Genomic DNA, 17,282 nt, shown 5'->3' with positions numbered 1-17,282 from the left:
CTCTCCTTCATCCAGAGCCTTTGCCAAACCGAGCATCATCCGAGCTGAGACGGCAGCGTAACCGAGCGAGGCAAGCAGGGTGTAGCGAGCGTTGCCGGGGTCATTGTCGGGTCATCCCTGGGTTATCGATGCTCGGCTTTGACGGCGTTCCATAGTCATTTTCATAAACCAAACATTTACAGGTGTGTTCAGTTATTTCTTACATGCGCCCCTGTAAGCTATCTCTCACGCATCTTTTTCTCCATCTGGGTCTCGTCCATTGTGGACGCACAAACCGGAAGTGCATTACTGATTCGCACCTCTCACACTTTCTCTTCTCGCATTACATTACATCATAGTTTGCACCTACCACTCATGCACCGTAAACACCCCCAGTTTTCTTCCCTCCTCCCCCTTCCTAAACAATTGGGTTGCATCGGTCCGTCAACCATGCCAGGTACAACGAGGTCATCTACACCTCAACTGCCTCTCCTCTTTCTGAACTTTCTAGCTTCCTCGAGTGTGTGTGTGTGTGTGTGTGTGTGTGTGTGTGTGTGTGTGTGTGTGTGTGTGTGTGTGTGTGTGTGTGTGTGTGTGTTGGTGCCTGTTATGTGTGACATAAGTTAAGATTGTAGAAGTTATCTGGTTAACTCTGCACTGTGTCTCTTTTATAAATGACTGCATTTATTTTGCCACACCCACATTTCCTTGTTTTCCCTTGCTGTACATTTTGTGAATGAACCCCTTTTTTATAATGTGCCACATAACTTTCCTCACCTTGCTTTTCATAAATGCACCCAGTCCATTTTGTCTTTTCCTTCATTGGTCAAGTATGGTCCACACATTAGTTTATCCAGGAAGTTATAACCCACCGAATTTGCTCTCGTTAGCCAGCGTATACTCACTGTGTTGATCGGCAGTAACCCAAGTGTGCACTGAGGGCACGAAACTCGGTTAATTTTATCACCTCCTCAAGTAAACAGGGTCTGACAGATAACCCTCTTTGAGTTGATGAGGTTAATTGACATTCATGGTTGCTTAGCAACCCACCAAACCACAGAGTTATCTGCAGCTGGTGGCCTCATGACCTGGAGTTCAGAAGGAACCTTAGGACTTTCCCTCGTGGCAAATTTTTTAACGCCAGGCCTAACACCATTATTGCAACAAGCTGCACCACATTCATTTAACAAATGTTCAGTCATTTGTTTGTTGCATGTGGCTACGCATTAACATCAGTTCTTGGAAGGGCTCGGTAGTGCCGCTAATGCAGTGTCCCCCTGGAGGTCAGAGCAGGAATTTGTAATTTGTTCAAGGTGCCAGAGATAACTCATCTACTCTTTGTGAAAGACAGCATGGCATCTTTGACATCCACCAACTAATGCTGGGAGACGAAAATCCCAGTTTAACGTCCCTCCAAGGGACAAAGGACGGGGTGATGTATGCCACACATTGATGCATCTTCCCGTCTGCATGGCTGCGCAACACGAGGATGATAGTTTGTAGCTGGGTAAATTTTTAAATCCAGGTGAGACAGCTCAGGAGCGAGTACCACTGGGAGTCAAAACCTATCCTGCCAGCCCACATGTTGAATAATCTGTAACAATAAATGACAGTATGTCCGTCAGTATGTGTGCCTTCTCCATAACTCCAAAACCATGAAACCTATCAGCCCAAAACTTTGCATGTATACCAAGAGATCTCCGAGGGAGTGTATGAATGAAAATTGGGTGTTGGGTTTAATTTAATCAACCCTTTTGAAGATAATTAACAACTTTGTTTAAATTAACAGGCGCATGCAGACCGACGCTGCTCATGTACCAACGGGAGATACAGACTCTCATCAATCAGTGTTGCGGTCCTGTGCCCGAACACCTTGATAGACCACCAGGGGAGAGTTGCGTTCATGACTTTGTTAAAGGCATGGGACAGGTGCATCCCTTCGCATGCCACCAACTCCATCTGGAGAGTGTAAAGATGAAACGCAGGTACGACCATGGGAGCCAGGTGAGAGTACTCTCGAGAAATAAAGATTTGGTTCTTCAATTCCTGGAGGAGAAAGGATAGATGCCCAAAATCACTTCACCTTTGGCAGTGCCCGGGGTTGTCCTGGTGAAATCTGTGACGTGGTGTTTAAGATCAGAATGGGCCCACGAGTTCTCCCCCGGATTGTCCATGCTGACTGCCGATGGCCATACTGGGGTGACGAGATGCCCTCATGGATCGCTCCAATCTCAGGGATGGTGGAAGCAACACCAAACACCTCGCCCACATGGGGCTCATTAGATTAGGGGGAGAGAAATTTAAGCCGACATGGGGCACTCGTGTATGGTTGCTTCATTTGAGCGCACAGAAGCACGAGATGGGAGCATGAGCGATATTAGATAGATTAGTGACAGGTGACACTGAGCAGGGAACATAGCTCTATTAGTGACGCAGAGTTAAATTGAATGTGTTTAGTTTAAGGGACGATGGAGTGAGCACAAACTAGTTAGAGGGATATTAGTTTGAGAGGGCATGACGTCACCATCACTCTCAAATGGTTAAAGTGGAATGAATGGGATGAACGTAGGAACAGTGGCCTGGGAATGAATGAATGGATGGTGGTGTGAAGGAATGTTTGGGAGGGAATTAGTACCGCCCAAGAAAACCCGGGGCTAATTTGTTAAAGAGATCTCGAAGCTTATGGTCGTTTGTGAAGATGGTTACGGTTTGTCCACACTCTGCGGTCAAGCGTTTTCCCTCCTCCATTGCTGTAAACATCGTGTCCAGATCAGCTGGATCCATATCTTTGAGTGGTGTATAAATGGCCCTCGTTGCAGGATGCTCTCCTGATGATCGTCCTTGCTCTCTGCAGAACTTCGTATAAAGCCACCAAACTCTGGTGTGTTCTGATCAGAAGTGATTTGCTTCAGAAAAGAGAAATCCCTATCTTGAACTCTCCTAAGTTGTATCGCTTGATGAGCCAATATGCGGAGAGGTAACACCACACGTGTGGCTTCTTCAACTGGCATCGCTGGTTTCTCAGATCCCTTGTACCTTTTAACCGAAATGTCTTCTGTCACAGGTGTCTTCATTTCATCATGGGGCAATCGTCTGATGATGGCTTCATCTTCAGATGTGGAAGACATCTCCTGATCTTTTATGGTAAGTAGTACTGCAAGAGACTGTGTTGAAATGAGTCCATTCTGGGATGAGATATTTGTGTCGAAGTTGTCAGCAACAACCTGAACGAGGCCACATTCAGCATTGGCGGTTCCCCTAATCCTGGAGTGAACAGTTGCAGCCTTTGCTGCTGATCCCTTGAAACGCTGAAACTCATCATAGGAACAGGTCACACGATAGTTGTACAACTGCTCGATGAGGCTTTTACGACTGACTAGAACTCCCAGTGCTATTTGGAGTGTAGTTGGTCGATTGGTGATCATATTCGTTATGATGTTTCCTATCAGAGCTCCTGGAAGTGTGCAGTCCAGTTTAGCTGATATTTTGGAGAGTAGAAATTGAAGGGTTGAACTCACTGCTTCATTAGCAATATCTATATTAATTCTAGTCTGATAGGAACTGGGGTCGGACGACAACTGCTTAGATTCCTGTGCAACCTTCTTGGAAATTCGTTCGATGGAAACATCAATGGCATCATCTTCATGTGATGCTACTAAGTTGATGGCAGTAGACACGCTGCTGCGAAACAAGATTAAACTAGCAACACCTTCACCAGACAAAACCAGAAGCTCAGAGCCAAGTATATCCAACAATTTGGATAACAGGGTTCGTCGAGAGTATAGCTTTCCTCCATGATCCTTGTACATATTGTAGACTTCTACTGAATTCCAGATGGGCAACATGTCGTTTTTCATCGATAGGATGGTGGAACTGACAGCTGGCTCAATGTCCTGAGTTTCTCCGCCACTGTGTGCTGCTGCTGCAACAGAACGGGGTGCCATGAAAGACTTTCTGCAGTCATCGTGATATCTCGCATCAGCAGCATGAAGATCGCTGATTGCGCCCATTCATCGTATCTTGACCTGGCGTCCTTCTTCATCCTGGTGGGAATCGATAACATCTGAAATAGTTTGTTTGAAAGTTGTCCGATCAACACGATCTGCAGTCCGACAAAGGAGAACTCGCCGCCAACGATTAGGTTTCTTCTTATCAAAGTCCATGATGCACTTTTCTCCGCAAAAAATGCAATGTTCTTTAAAGTCAAATACTGTTGTCTTTGAGCGGCGGCTTCTTTTGCTTGTTGAAGCATCTTCCAAACAGACATTACTCATTCGTTTCAAGTGTCTTTCTATGTGTGAGTGTGATGTGTACGTTGATAGTCTCGATGGCATTTGAGCTCGATAGATTCGTCTGCCTGTAATCTCTGTTCAAGCTCTTCATGTATACCATCTTGTCCTGCTTTGCTTGACCGGATGATACTTCGCACTCTGTCTGGACCAACTGTTACCAGAGGTTTTCCAGCTTTAGTTGCATCGCAGGGACTGAAGAAACAGCCTCCCCTGGTGATGGAGCCTCAACCTGTAACAATAGAGGTAATTATAAACATCAGTAAACATTTAATTTCTTTGTTCATATTTTTAAAAAATTCTCAGGAAACAGGTTCCACCCTGTGTACTTTTAAAAATCAATAAAATACACAATTGCTTTCAGACAGATCATGTTAAATAACAAATAAAAACTTGTTTGCAAATAATATTAATCATTCTACTGTATCAGAAGACATTACTCTTACTTAAAACTCAGTTCTCCATGTTTCTTTCATTACATTACAAGCCTCAACTTACTTGATCAGAAACAGTTCATGCTGTTGACCTTCTGAGGTCAGCCATTTCTTCACAACTGTACTGGGGATAAAGGCTCTGCGCAAGTTATTTTCAAACAGTTTTGTTGTTGTTGTTGTATAACTGTACTGCAAAAATTCCGATTGGCGCGGACAAATTCAGGGGGTGGGGTTATGCTAATTTGCATATTAATGAGCTAAATTTCAATGTTATCAAATTGTAAGTGGGTTTATCATGACCAGTGACCCTAAAAACATGGGTTTGGACACCTCAACCAGGCTGTTTGGATGCTTACTTCTGGAGATAAAGAAAAATTGTTATTTTGACAATGGCGACTGCAAATTTGCATATTAATGAGCTAAATTTAAATGTCATTAAATTTTTAAGTGGGTTTATCATGACCAGTGACCCTAAAAATACGGGTGTAGACACCTCAACCAGGCGATTTGGATGCTTGGTTTTGGAGATATTAAGAAAAATAGTAATTTCGACGTTGGCAACTGCTAATTTGCATATTAATGGGTTTCTTCAAAAATTCTCAAGGGTGCCAGAGTGGCATCAATCGGAATATTCATTCAGATGGTCTGGTGATCACAAAAATGCAGAAAAACATTGTGCGGACCCTAATGCACGCTTTTCTGGCCAACACTCGGACTATTATGGCTGAGCCAGCCACCTGATCGGCTGGCATCGCCACCCCCTCAGGTACTTGTGCACCATTAAGAGACCAGCCAGCAACACCTGCCGGCCCAGTTTGCTTTGCCATGTCCTGCCATACCTTGCCTGTCGCCCTTGCCATGCCGTTGAGTAGAGTCTCTTTTATAAGTTTACCACTAACACCCCCTCCCCCCTCCCCCCTCCCCCAAATAACTGCTCACCAAGCCATTTTTGAAAGACCATTTGTCATTTTCCGGGGAACCAAGGACTATTTTATGGCCACGCCGACGTGTTGTCGGATATTCACGGAAGACCAGCGATGGGCAATGATTGTATATAGTGTAGTGTTTGAACCCATCTGGCCATATATGTGTTCAGGTGAAATATTGAATTTCGAAACTGCATTTGCTTCGTGCCTGAGTGAATGCATAGGGATAGTTAAACAATGCATTAGGTTTCATTATTTTTCTTCAAGGGGATATGTACGTATGTAGGAAATTTCTTCCTGTACAAAAATGTCACACTCAGGGAGGGCTGTTGGGGTTATTATGCCACATCGAGAGGATTTGCGGAACTTGTGCATTGATCATCACAATATTTTTGGGATCTGTTACTTTATTCACAAGTGTGATCGAGAATATTATTACTTGCTCACTTTTAACAAGAAGAAGACACTTTATGACCTCAGATCTCACCAACAGCACAGTTATGTAACAATGGAGGATTCCAACCTGGTGGTAAAACTATACCTTCTGGTTTACCACTTACGGATGACGTCAGAGCAGGATTGAAACGAGGATTGTCCTTTGTCCCAACCCCTGAAAGAATTGCCGAATTCAAAATCCAGGAGGATTTAAAAAAAAATTGTCCGGCAGATGGGCCTTTTGGCTCATTTCTCTTGTGAGGACAAGAGGGATTCAATTCAGGACCCATTTGAAGCATTGAAACCTAGCCATTCTACCTGGACACCTCCACAAGGAAAGTTTCCTGCTGATGATGTTTTTGTTTCAAAATGCAGAAGTGAATTTAAATAATACACTGAAATCTGATATCCGTGTTAAACACAATATCTCGAAGTGTGAACGTGACATTATCACATATCTTCATAACAGAAAGGAGTACGTGATAAAACCGGCTGATAAAGGTGGTGCGGTTGTTTTATGGAGACGTGACCAGTATGAACATGAAGCAATGCGCCAGCTTTCAGATGGTGATTCTTTTATACAGTACCTGTTGAATTAAATCCCACTTTGGAGCAACAACATATTATTTCTAAGATGGTGAAAGATTTCATCAAAAATGGTTATTTGCCCTTCAGTGCTGTGAATCTCATTATATGTTGCTGTGAATCCAGGAAACCTGAAAGAGTTAAAGTGATCCAGCAAAATTTTTGTAAAAGGGATCTTGAAGTCATTCTGTGGTTGGTGCTGTACTTAGAAAGTGTGTGTTTTACAAGGTGGAATAGTGAATTGATGGGCAAGGAGTGTGGCTTGTTGAAGGTAGCGCATTGTTGTGAAGAGAGACAATCAAACTGCTGTGTGACTCAGTGTGCGAATTTCTATTTGCCTCCCAAGATTCACAAACCTCAGAGTGAGATGACAACCTACACGTGGTGCTCCTGTTAAATGATATTCAACAGTGTTATACTCTGAATATATCAGGACTGATGTCATCAACTGGCTCATACCACCGACGCACTCGGGAAAAACCCCAGAAATGGGGCCCGAGGTTGTGTAATGCTAAAAAGAAGTCCTTTTCAGGACCAAAACCTGTGGATCACATCAAGACCAGTGGGTCACTCCCTCTGCATCCTCCTACTCAATGTTGAGGGGCTGACATTTCCTAAGTGCGAGATCCTCACCAAGATCCTGAAGGATCACAACATCGACGTAGCCGTACTCCTGGAAAGTCATAGTGAGGATGACAAAAAGGCTGCAAAGAAAAAGATTGCAGGCTACAACCTCATAGCCTCCGTTAATGCAGCGAAACACAGCCTCGCCACCTACATCAGATACGGTCTTTGAAACATCGAAATCATAGACAATAACTTGCTACACACAACAGTAAAAATAACCGGTTTCACTTTTGCAAATGTGTACAAGCCGCCCACACAAATATTTCCATCAACAACCCAACCCAATACAACAATCCTGCGGTTTACATCGGGGGTTTCAACAGCCACCACACTGAATGGGATTATAGGGAAAATGACGTGGCTGGAGAAGAGCTAACCGACTTGGTGTTAATGGCCGATCTCAACCTGCTGTTTGAACCAAAGCAGCCAAAGACCTTCCACTTGGGACGGTGGCAGACTGGAACAAATCCCAACAACCTCTGTTTCTGAACAAAGGATTCCAGAAGGCAACCAATGATGTAATCGAGCACAGTTCTCACTTCTTTTCCAAAAAGCCAACATCGTCCCACTATTGTTCACATTGTTGTCGAGATCCTGCTGGTGCACTCCAAGCCAAAACCACGCTGGAACTTTCGGAAAGTGGATTGGACCACTTTCATCAAATTAGCTGAATCCAAGATCAAGGATATACCACCTGTCACAGCTAAATACACAGAATTAGTGCACCTCCTTCTCTCTGCTGCCTCCAATGCCATACCATGTGGCTTCCGCAAGACCTACACACCTTGCTGGACAGCGGAGACTGAAAGTCTTTGAGGGGAGCACAACAAAATTGGGAACCCAGATGTTGCACAGGCACTAATTGAGGCTCTGAAACTGAACATTTGATGCACTGGAAGGAGTTGGTGGAGTCAACAGACTTCAGACACAGTAGACGCAAGGCATGGGCATTGCTGAGGAAACTGGGTGCCGCAAAAAAACACTACTGCTGCCATCTCAAGAGTTTCCCCTGATTCCATCTTGTCTCACCTACTCCAGACCTCAAAGGCACTGACCTCCAACCACCTGGCGGCCCCATATACTAAGAAAGATACTGACGCCGCACTGTCGGCAACCAAAAATGGCAAAGCCACAGGGACCGACATAATTTTTCCTGAATTCCTTAAAAAAAAAACCTCAGAGAAAAGAGTCACACCTGGTTGGCGGCCCGTTTTACTGCCATCCATGAAACAGGGCAAATTCCTGCGGCCTGCAAGAAGGCTAATGTTGTTGCCATCCTAAAAACTGGTAAGCCAGCACACTTGCCCTGCAACTACCACCCTACAGCCCGACTATCAGTGACAGGAAAGCTAATGGAGAGGCCCCTATTATCCCGTTTAACCCCCCACTCTGGAGGCCTTCCTACCTAATGAGCAGGGGGGCTTTCGGCCCAGCTGTAGTACCTGTGATCAGGTTCTTGCCCTCTCCACCATCATCGAGGCTGGCTTCCAGAGAAAACAAAAGATGGCAACTGCCTTAGTGGACCTGTCATCAGCTTATTGCACAGTCTGTAGCCGAGGGCTCCTCAAAGTCTCGAAAGTCTTCCGGTGTCAGAAGACAATCAGACTGCTGTCAGCATTCCTTGGGGACTGAAAGATCTGCATTTGCCTCAACGGCAAAATCAGCCATGTTCGGACACTAAATGATGGCCTCCCTCGAGGATCTGTTCTAGCCCCCACCTTCTTTCACCTCTGTTAACGACCTGCCAATGACGACCTCCTTCAAATTCACCTACGCTGATGACATCACACTAGTAGCGCATTGACTTGACCTAAAATCTGTCAGAAACTAACTCACCCAAGATCTGAGCAGACTGGAGGAGTATTTACACAGATGGAAGTTCTGCCCAAACCCCAACAAAACAGCCATCTGCACCCACCATCTTGACAATCGTACAGCAAATGCAGAGGTAGATGGAACATTCTCTGGTATGAAAGTTTAAAATGTCCATTATCCCAAATACCTTGGGGTTACATTTAACCGGACACTGACCGTCAAAGAACACCTGCAAAGATGCAAGGAGAAGGTCAGGGCATGGGCAAACATCATCCAGAAACTGACCGGAACATCATGGGGAGCCAGTGTTAACACCTTACACATGGTAACGCTCGCCCTCATATACTCGACGGCAGAGTATTGCGCACCAGTCTGGTCAGCGAGAGCCCATACGAAGGCCATCAAAGTTCAAAAGTTCAGACACACCTACTCATTCAAGGGTTTTTCTTTATTTGTACTATTTTCTACATTGTAGAATAATAGTGAAGACATCAAAACTGTGAAATAACACATGGAACTTTGTCGTAACCAAAAAAAGTGTTAAACAAATCAAAATATATTTTATATTTTAGATTCTTCAAAGTAGCCACCCTTTGCCTTCATGACAGCTTTGCACACTTGGCCTTCTCTCAACCAGCTTCATGAGGTAGTCTTCATATATATGTACAGTATGTATATATATGTGTATATATATATATATATATATATATATATATATATATATATATATTTCATCACAGAGGGGCAATTACATGCTGGGGAAGCTTATTCTTAAACCCAAGCTAATGATTTTTAAACCCATGATCTTGTCTACCCTCGTCAATGACCCTAACCCGCACCTCACCAAAAACCCTCCTCCGTCTTCCAATTTTCCCTCCTTGGAGTTTCCTTCTGTGTGCATCTTCTCCACCCCGTGCATGCGTATTTTGCATTCTGTTTTTGTCTGTTACGTCCTTATCCGTTCGATGTACGAGCTCTTCCGCGAGCCTCGACTATGCATACGAAAAAATAAAATTTCCAGGAGTCCTATTTGCATTTCGGAACATAACACTTATGATTAACGATTTTGAATTTGCCTACATTTTGTCTCAATGCTGAGAATTATGTTTAAAAGGTGATTTGAACAACAGATTTCACACCAACAACAGGAGGTTAAAAGTTCCAGGTGAGCTAAACCGAATCATTGTAAATACGCACGTGCAAAAGGTCTCGTTTAACATTCATACGCCATCTCGAAAATCTTGCATTGGCATGGCCAATCTTTTTTGCCGACGATGTTCGTAACTAATCATTTTTTGCAAAAAGTGTCCCCATAGAGAGACCATCATTGTTAGCTCCACCTGGAAATTCATAACCTCCTTCACCGAAGGTGAAGGATGTTATGTTTTCACCCCTTTCTGTCTGTTTGTCTTTGTTTGTTTGTTTGTATTTGTTTGTGTGCAGGATATCTCAAAACGTTGTGGATGGATCCGGATAAAATTTTGTGGACAGGTTCGATGTGTGACAAGGATGAACTGATTAGATTTTAGTGAAGATCCGAATCTGGATCTGGGTCCGAGAATTATTTATTTTCAAAATGATTTTTCACCATTGAGAGATCGGGCCAAAAACGATATATATTATATTTACCTCTGCCACTGAAAGTGAACGAGGTTGTTTTCAGCCCTTTCTGTCTGTTTGTTTGTGTGCTGGATATCTCAAAAAAAATTGTTGGCAGATCCAAATGACATTTTGTGGATAGGTTGGATGTGTGACAAGGATGAACTGATTAGATTTTGGTGAAGATCTGTTTCCAGATCCAGTTATTAGAAAATTTTATATGATTCTTCACTATTTGAGCGATCGGGCCAAAAACTATATATAGCACGATATCTCAAAAACTTGTGGACGGATTCAGATGAAACTTTGTGGACATGTTGGGTGTCTGGCAAGGACGAATTGATTCTCTTTTGGTGAAGATCCGATTCCGGATCTGGATACAATAATTATTTAATTTCTAAAGTGATTCTTCACCATTGAGAGATAGGGCCAAAAAACAATATATAGCATGATCTTTCAAAAATGCATTGGGCCTGATATGTTCTCGTGGATCAGGCATTGCCTGACAGAGGTATGCGCTCTACGAGTGTTTAATGCTTTCTTCATGTACAGGTAACTAGTAATGGTTCATAAACCAGACCTTGGACTAAGGGAGAGTGCTACCCTTGGGGATAAAATCAACTGTGTCATAATTGAGATGTGAGTCTCTTCGAAGACACCTGCACACTGTGGTACTCCCCATCCTGTTCAAAACCTCACCTTGTGGTCTGGTGAGAAATCCGGCTGAGATTTCCTCCAAACCGCATCACATCATGACTCGAATTTCGCACGTGATTCTTGTGAACTCAAATAGTCGACTAAAGGTCCGATATCCCGTAATAGGCACAAAGGCTCACGATGGGTGGATTGTTTTTCAATAAACAGAGACAAGATGCGATAAAAACAACAAAGAACTCTATTTTTGAAAGACATAAACTGATCTGAAGCTTATCTTGCCTCCTCTGACACAAAGAATAAATAAAAATGTGGAAAAACAAAAATTACTGGTTTTCACTGTAATGAAGAAAAGCTTACCTTTCAAGATGTATCTCATCACTGCGGCTCCACCAGGTGTCGTGACGTCAGGATGAGCCGTCACTTCATTTTCAAAGTGAAAATAAAGTGGACAATGAACATTGTTCTTTGGCATTTAACAGCGATGCCTTACTTGGTGATGTGCCAGTCGCACTACGTTCCACAAACTCCATCACAAATCCAGTCGCTCAAATCACTCGAGATAATTTGAAAACTGGTGACTGTGTGGAATTTCAACTTTTCAATGATCCAGATGGGTTATTACGAATTTAGAGAGGCGAGGACACAATGATTGGAGGAAGGCTTTGGAAAGTTTTGGAGATTTCAAAAATAACCTTTTGATACTTTAACAAAAGTAAATCCCCTTTTTAAACTCTAAAAAATTGCCGATCAGCATAAGATTATCTGCTCCAGATTATTATTTTTTTTTTTTTGATAATCTGACAGGGGCTTTGGTGTTGGTGCAGGAGGGCCGAGGGGTGACACCTGGTTTTGAGCATCACCTGTCGGTGTGCTTTTTAACTACTGCCATCTAGCGGAATTCAATGAAAATAAAAGTCAATGTCCAATATTTTACAATCAGATATGTTCATCTATTGAGATGGCATTACATTTTGAAAGGAATTCCTTCCCCAAAGAAATGCCCGAGTAGTTTTGGTTGAAACAATTACACGAGTGTGGAATCAGAGATCAGTCATACTCTCTACCACAAATCTGGGCTAACAGACGGGAGTCTCAGGACACTCAGCTTAATGCCAATCCAAGGGACGACGCACTTTGTGATGCAATGCCATGTCTGCAAAGCACCAATCTGACAGTTTGTAGTCGAGTCAGCAATCGAACCCAGACTAGACAGCTCAAAGGTAGATGTGATTCCTATTGTCTCGAGTCCAGAACACCTTGTTAAAGTCCAGGTCATTCTCTAAATTAACACTCCTCAAAACTATTCCATAAATGCGTGGCATTTCTGTAAACCACGCAGTTTTCTTTTTTACCCAATTCTCCATACCCCAACAGTGGAATGGTGAAAAAGACAGCAATAACAAAACAGCGAGCCAAACTTTTTATAATTTCTCACCAAATTATTAGTGAGGGTTTTCTGGTGACGTTACCAGAAAACCCTCACTAATAATTTGGTTACAAACACAACCACTACGGTCAAAATATCATTAAAAGTTTCTCTAGGAAGGAACTAGAGGCTCCAAATCCTCAAATCATCACCTTCTGGTCCTGCTGGGAGTCACCATCTACAGTCTCTCATTGGAAAATTTGTTTGCTATGTTGCTGCCTGATGCACATAAAACAGGAATCTAGAAATTAATCCCAAACAAGTAGAGGTACATTCAAAGTACACCATCCCCATGCCAAATAAATAAATAATGAATCCTTCAGCACGCGACATTGCCAGGGCGCATTCGGCACCCGGCGATGCCACTGTGCAGCACATGGAGATAGAATCGGGAGGGAGCGGTGTACAATAATTGGGTGATTAATTAATTGCATAATTAAAACAAATAAATAATAATCGTTTAAAAAATAATTTCTTAACCAATTGGCAAAGAGCATTTCAAATCCACCACTGTTTCATCCAAATCTGTAACTTTTTGAAAATTAAATTCATCAAAAAATGAAAAATTAATCGATTAATTGATCAACCAATAAATCAAAAATACCCTTTTCGCCAAATCACTCATTCACTGTCATATCCAAATACCATATTCCGGGCTCAAAAAGGTGCCTGAGATGTTGCCCGGATGAGAAAGAAAATAAATAAGGAATTAATAAATCGACAATAATTAAGTAATCATTCAATTAATTGGTTAATCAAAAAATAAAAAAACAGTTTTTGACAAAGCACATCTTCACTTTTGTCCCCAAATTTCAGCTTCCGAGCTCAAAGGATGGCTGAGATGTCGCCCGGACAAACAAACAAACTAGAAAACAAGCCGGTAGGCGGACATGGGTAGTCGACTATCCAATAGAACCTGACGTGATGGGCCCGTTCGATGGGGAATTACCTGAGGATTAAGCACAAGAAAATTCATGATTCTAGCTTCAAGGGTTAATGCTGCAGATTGTTTTTTCGTTAAAATACCCCCACATTTAGAGGTTTTTCGGCCGTTGCTAGGCAACGGAGGGGTCCATAGCAACGGTTCTTTCTCACACATAACTAGGATATACCATGAACCTACCATACCAGTTTCATGTATATCTGACTCATAGTCTCTGAGATATAACGAACTTCGTTTTTTTGTTGTTTTCGACCAGGGTTCATTCAAAGTCTATCTTCTCCGACAGTTTTCAGAGGATCTGGCTAGAAATTTTTTGACAATATGGCTGAATGTACTGCCCACAGTCGCCCGTGGTCCGATTTTGATTTTCGAAAAAATAAATTTTTTTATGATTTTTCAAAAATCTCAAAGCTCCGTTGCTAAGCAACGGTGGTGTCCATAGCAACGGTTCTCATTTGCACACAACTAGGTCATGGTATGAACCTACCAACCAAGTTTCATCGAAATCGCCATTGTATTAACGGAGCATTGGACCGAACAGAGGGACAGACAGACAGACAGACAAACATATCGACGGAAATACTGATAATAAGGGTAGGAAAAAAAAAAAAAACTCAAAATAATTTTTTTTCGACTAGATCAACTACCCAACAAGAGATATCGCCTGGACAAACAAGAAAGCAAGACAAATGGAGTAAAAACTGAATACTCCCTTCCTTCAGCGCCCGGCGATGATGTCATTCATCGCCTGGATATGGAATTGACAAGGAACAGTGTACAATATGACAATGTGGATGGCCTACAGGTATGCATGCTCACCTCTTAGCTGTCTGTCTAGCCTGGGTTTGAATCCTGACCATACTACATGTCTAGTCTGGAGCTCCTCCATAACTCCAAAACTATATTAAAAAAAAAACTAGCAGCCTGAAACTTTGCATGCATACCAAGAAGACTGAAAGGAAGTGAACGAGTGAAAATTGCATGTTGGGGTTAATTAAAACACTCCTTTTGAACATAATTAATGGTCTTAGTTAATTATATCCTTCATCAGGTGATCCTCGACCACCTCGCTGTCTGGGGTCTTAAGGCGTTTCATCGGTAACTTTGCTGGGTTCTGAAGCTGCCATGTTTTTTGGCCTGCTCAACCATGCTTTGACTTAGAACAGGCCGCAACGATTTATTGACAATAGTTTTTTTTTCACTTTCCTCACTCATATTATCGAATACCTGTTCATAAAGCTACGAATTGCTGTGTACATTGCAAACCTCATAAACGCCCGGAAACATCAGCGTTTGTTGCTTTATTTCATTTCCGCACATGCGATCACCACGAGTATCTCTTAAATTAAGGAGAATTTCAAAATTTAAGCTCGAGAATCCAACTTACAAGCAGTTCTGACTCCTAGAAAAGTATTAATTTGTCCAATTCAGACATATTTAACATTTCGGGCATCTCCGGGAGGTGTATGTTGAATATGTTGATTCGCCATGTTTGTTTTAGCTGTGAAGGCATCGAGCACGTATAGGCTGACATTTTGTCTTCTGTGGCTTGATACATTTTTTAATTGAATTTCGCGAATTTCTCACTTTAATGTAATCGTCTCTCAAAGAATGCTGTTTCAAGATAAATCTTTGTGTTTGTCGTTTTTCTTTACATTAGGCGTGTGTACATTTGCACGTGTGTGTATGTATGTAAAAAGTATTACCAAAATGCCACTTGGCACTGGTGTGTGTGTGTATGTTATTGGTTATTGGTCATTAGTTGTTATCTCCATATAGAGGTTTCAGAAAGTGGAATTGAGCCCTTCCAGGTCTCAAAGTATCCACCTCCATATGAGTGTGTGCACGTGTGTGTGTGTGTGTGTGTGTGTGTGTGTGTGTATGTGTGTGTGTGTGTGTGTGTACATGCAAGTTGCTGTTGTCTGCTATCTCCACATGTGGGTGGGTTTCAGGAGGTGAAACATAGACCTACCAGGTATCAAAGCATCCTCCTCCATCTGTGTGTGTGTCGTTGATTGCTTCCAACATATGTGGGTTTCAGAAAGTGGAATGGAGACCTCCCAGGTCTCAAAGTATTCGTGTGTGTGTATGTGTGTGTGTGTGTGTGTGTTCCATAAAGCATAACATTCTTTCTGCTAACTCTCCTACCCCCACCCATCTTTCTCTTCGTCCCATCCTTACTCTACCCCCTCCGAATACAGTGCAGTCCCCACCTCCCACATCTCCTCTTCCACTCTCCCCCCCTCTTCCTCTCTCTGTCTGTCTCTGTCTGTCTCTGTCTGTCTGTCTGTCTCTGTCCGTCTCTGTCTCTGGATATATCCGGACGGTAGTTATGTCTGGAAGGTGTTTGTCTCCAGACCTGTCCAAGCAGTGTTCACTGAAAAACAATGTTGCATTTATATAGAAGTTTCAGGGATATGTTCACAAACTTTATTCTTGATAAACAGCTGCATGTCACGGGTGGAAAAAAATTGGCTCGGTAATTTAGAAATCACATTAATACTGCAAACAGCTCGAAAATTTGGTGTTATTTCACAACAACTCACTCAGGGTGATGGAGCACGAACGACTCACTCTGGGTGATGAAGCACGAACGACTCGCTCAGGGTGATGGAGCACGAACGACTGCCTCAAGGTGATGGAGCACGAACGACTAGCTCAGGGTGATGGAGCACGAACGACTCGCTCAGGGTGATGGAGCACGGACGACTCGCTCAGGGTGATGGAACACGAACGACTCGCTCAGGGTGATGGAGCACGAACGACTCGCTCAGGGTGATGGAGCACGAACGACTCGCTCAGGGTGATGGAGCACGAACGACTCGCTCAAGGTGATGGAGCACGAACGACTCGCTCAGGGTGATGGAGCACGAACGACTCGCTCAAGGTGATGGAGCATGAACGACTTGCTCAGGGTGATGGAGCACGGACGACTCGCTCAGGGTGATGGCGCACGAACGACTTGCTCAGGGTGATGGAGCACAAACGACTCGCTCAGGGTGATGGAGCACGAAAGACTCGCTCAGCGTGATGGAGCACGAACGACTCGCTCAGGGTGATGGAGCACGAACGACTCGCTCAGGGTGATGGAGCACGAACCACACACTCTGAATGACATGTCGTGGCAAAAGCGTCTGCAGAGAGTGAAACATTTGCTCAGAATGATGCAGCTATCGACAGTGGGTGCTCAGCAATTGGCTTAAGCACTCATGCAAGCACTCCAATGAAATTGTTGATAAGGAACGTTTGGCCAGGCTGTCGCTGCATACCATAAAGGATACCTTTAACTTTAAAGCCCGTCTTCACAGCACATGCAACAGTTTATGAAATAAAATTAATTCTTTCAAAAAATGACTTTATCCACAAAAGAGTTGCTGATTAATGTGGAATAACCCTGAAAATATCACAAAGTTCAATCATCTGAGAAATAAACAGTGCAAAAAATCTGCCATTTTGCCTGTTTGTGCACGTGTCGCGTGGTACATCGGTTTGAGGTCCACGCAAATGTTTTCACTTTTTTATGACACTTTAATGAGTCCGTAAGACTAGATCATGGAAAATTGTCTC

The sequence above is a fragment of the Eptatretus burgeri genome, chromosome 4 (assembly GCF_056783735.1).
Source record: "Eptatretus burgeri isolate ZD-2024b chromosome 4, Ebu_testis_v1, whole genome shotgun sequence".
Taxonomy (NCBI): Eukaryota; Metazoa; Chordata; class Myxini; order Myxiniformes; family Myxinidae; genus Eptatretus; species Eptatretus burgeri.
The sequence above is the reverse complement of the archived record's forward strand: the minus strand, read 5'-3'. Positions refer to the sequence as shown.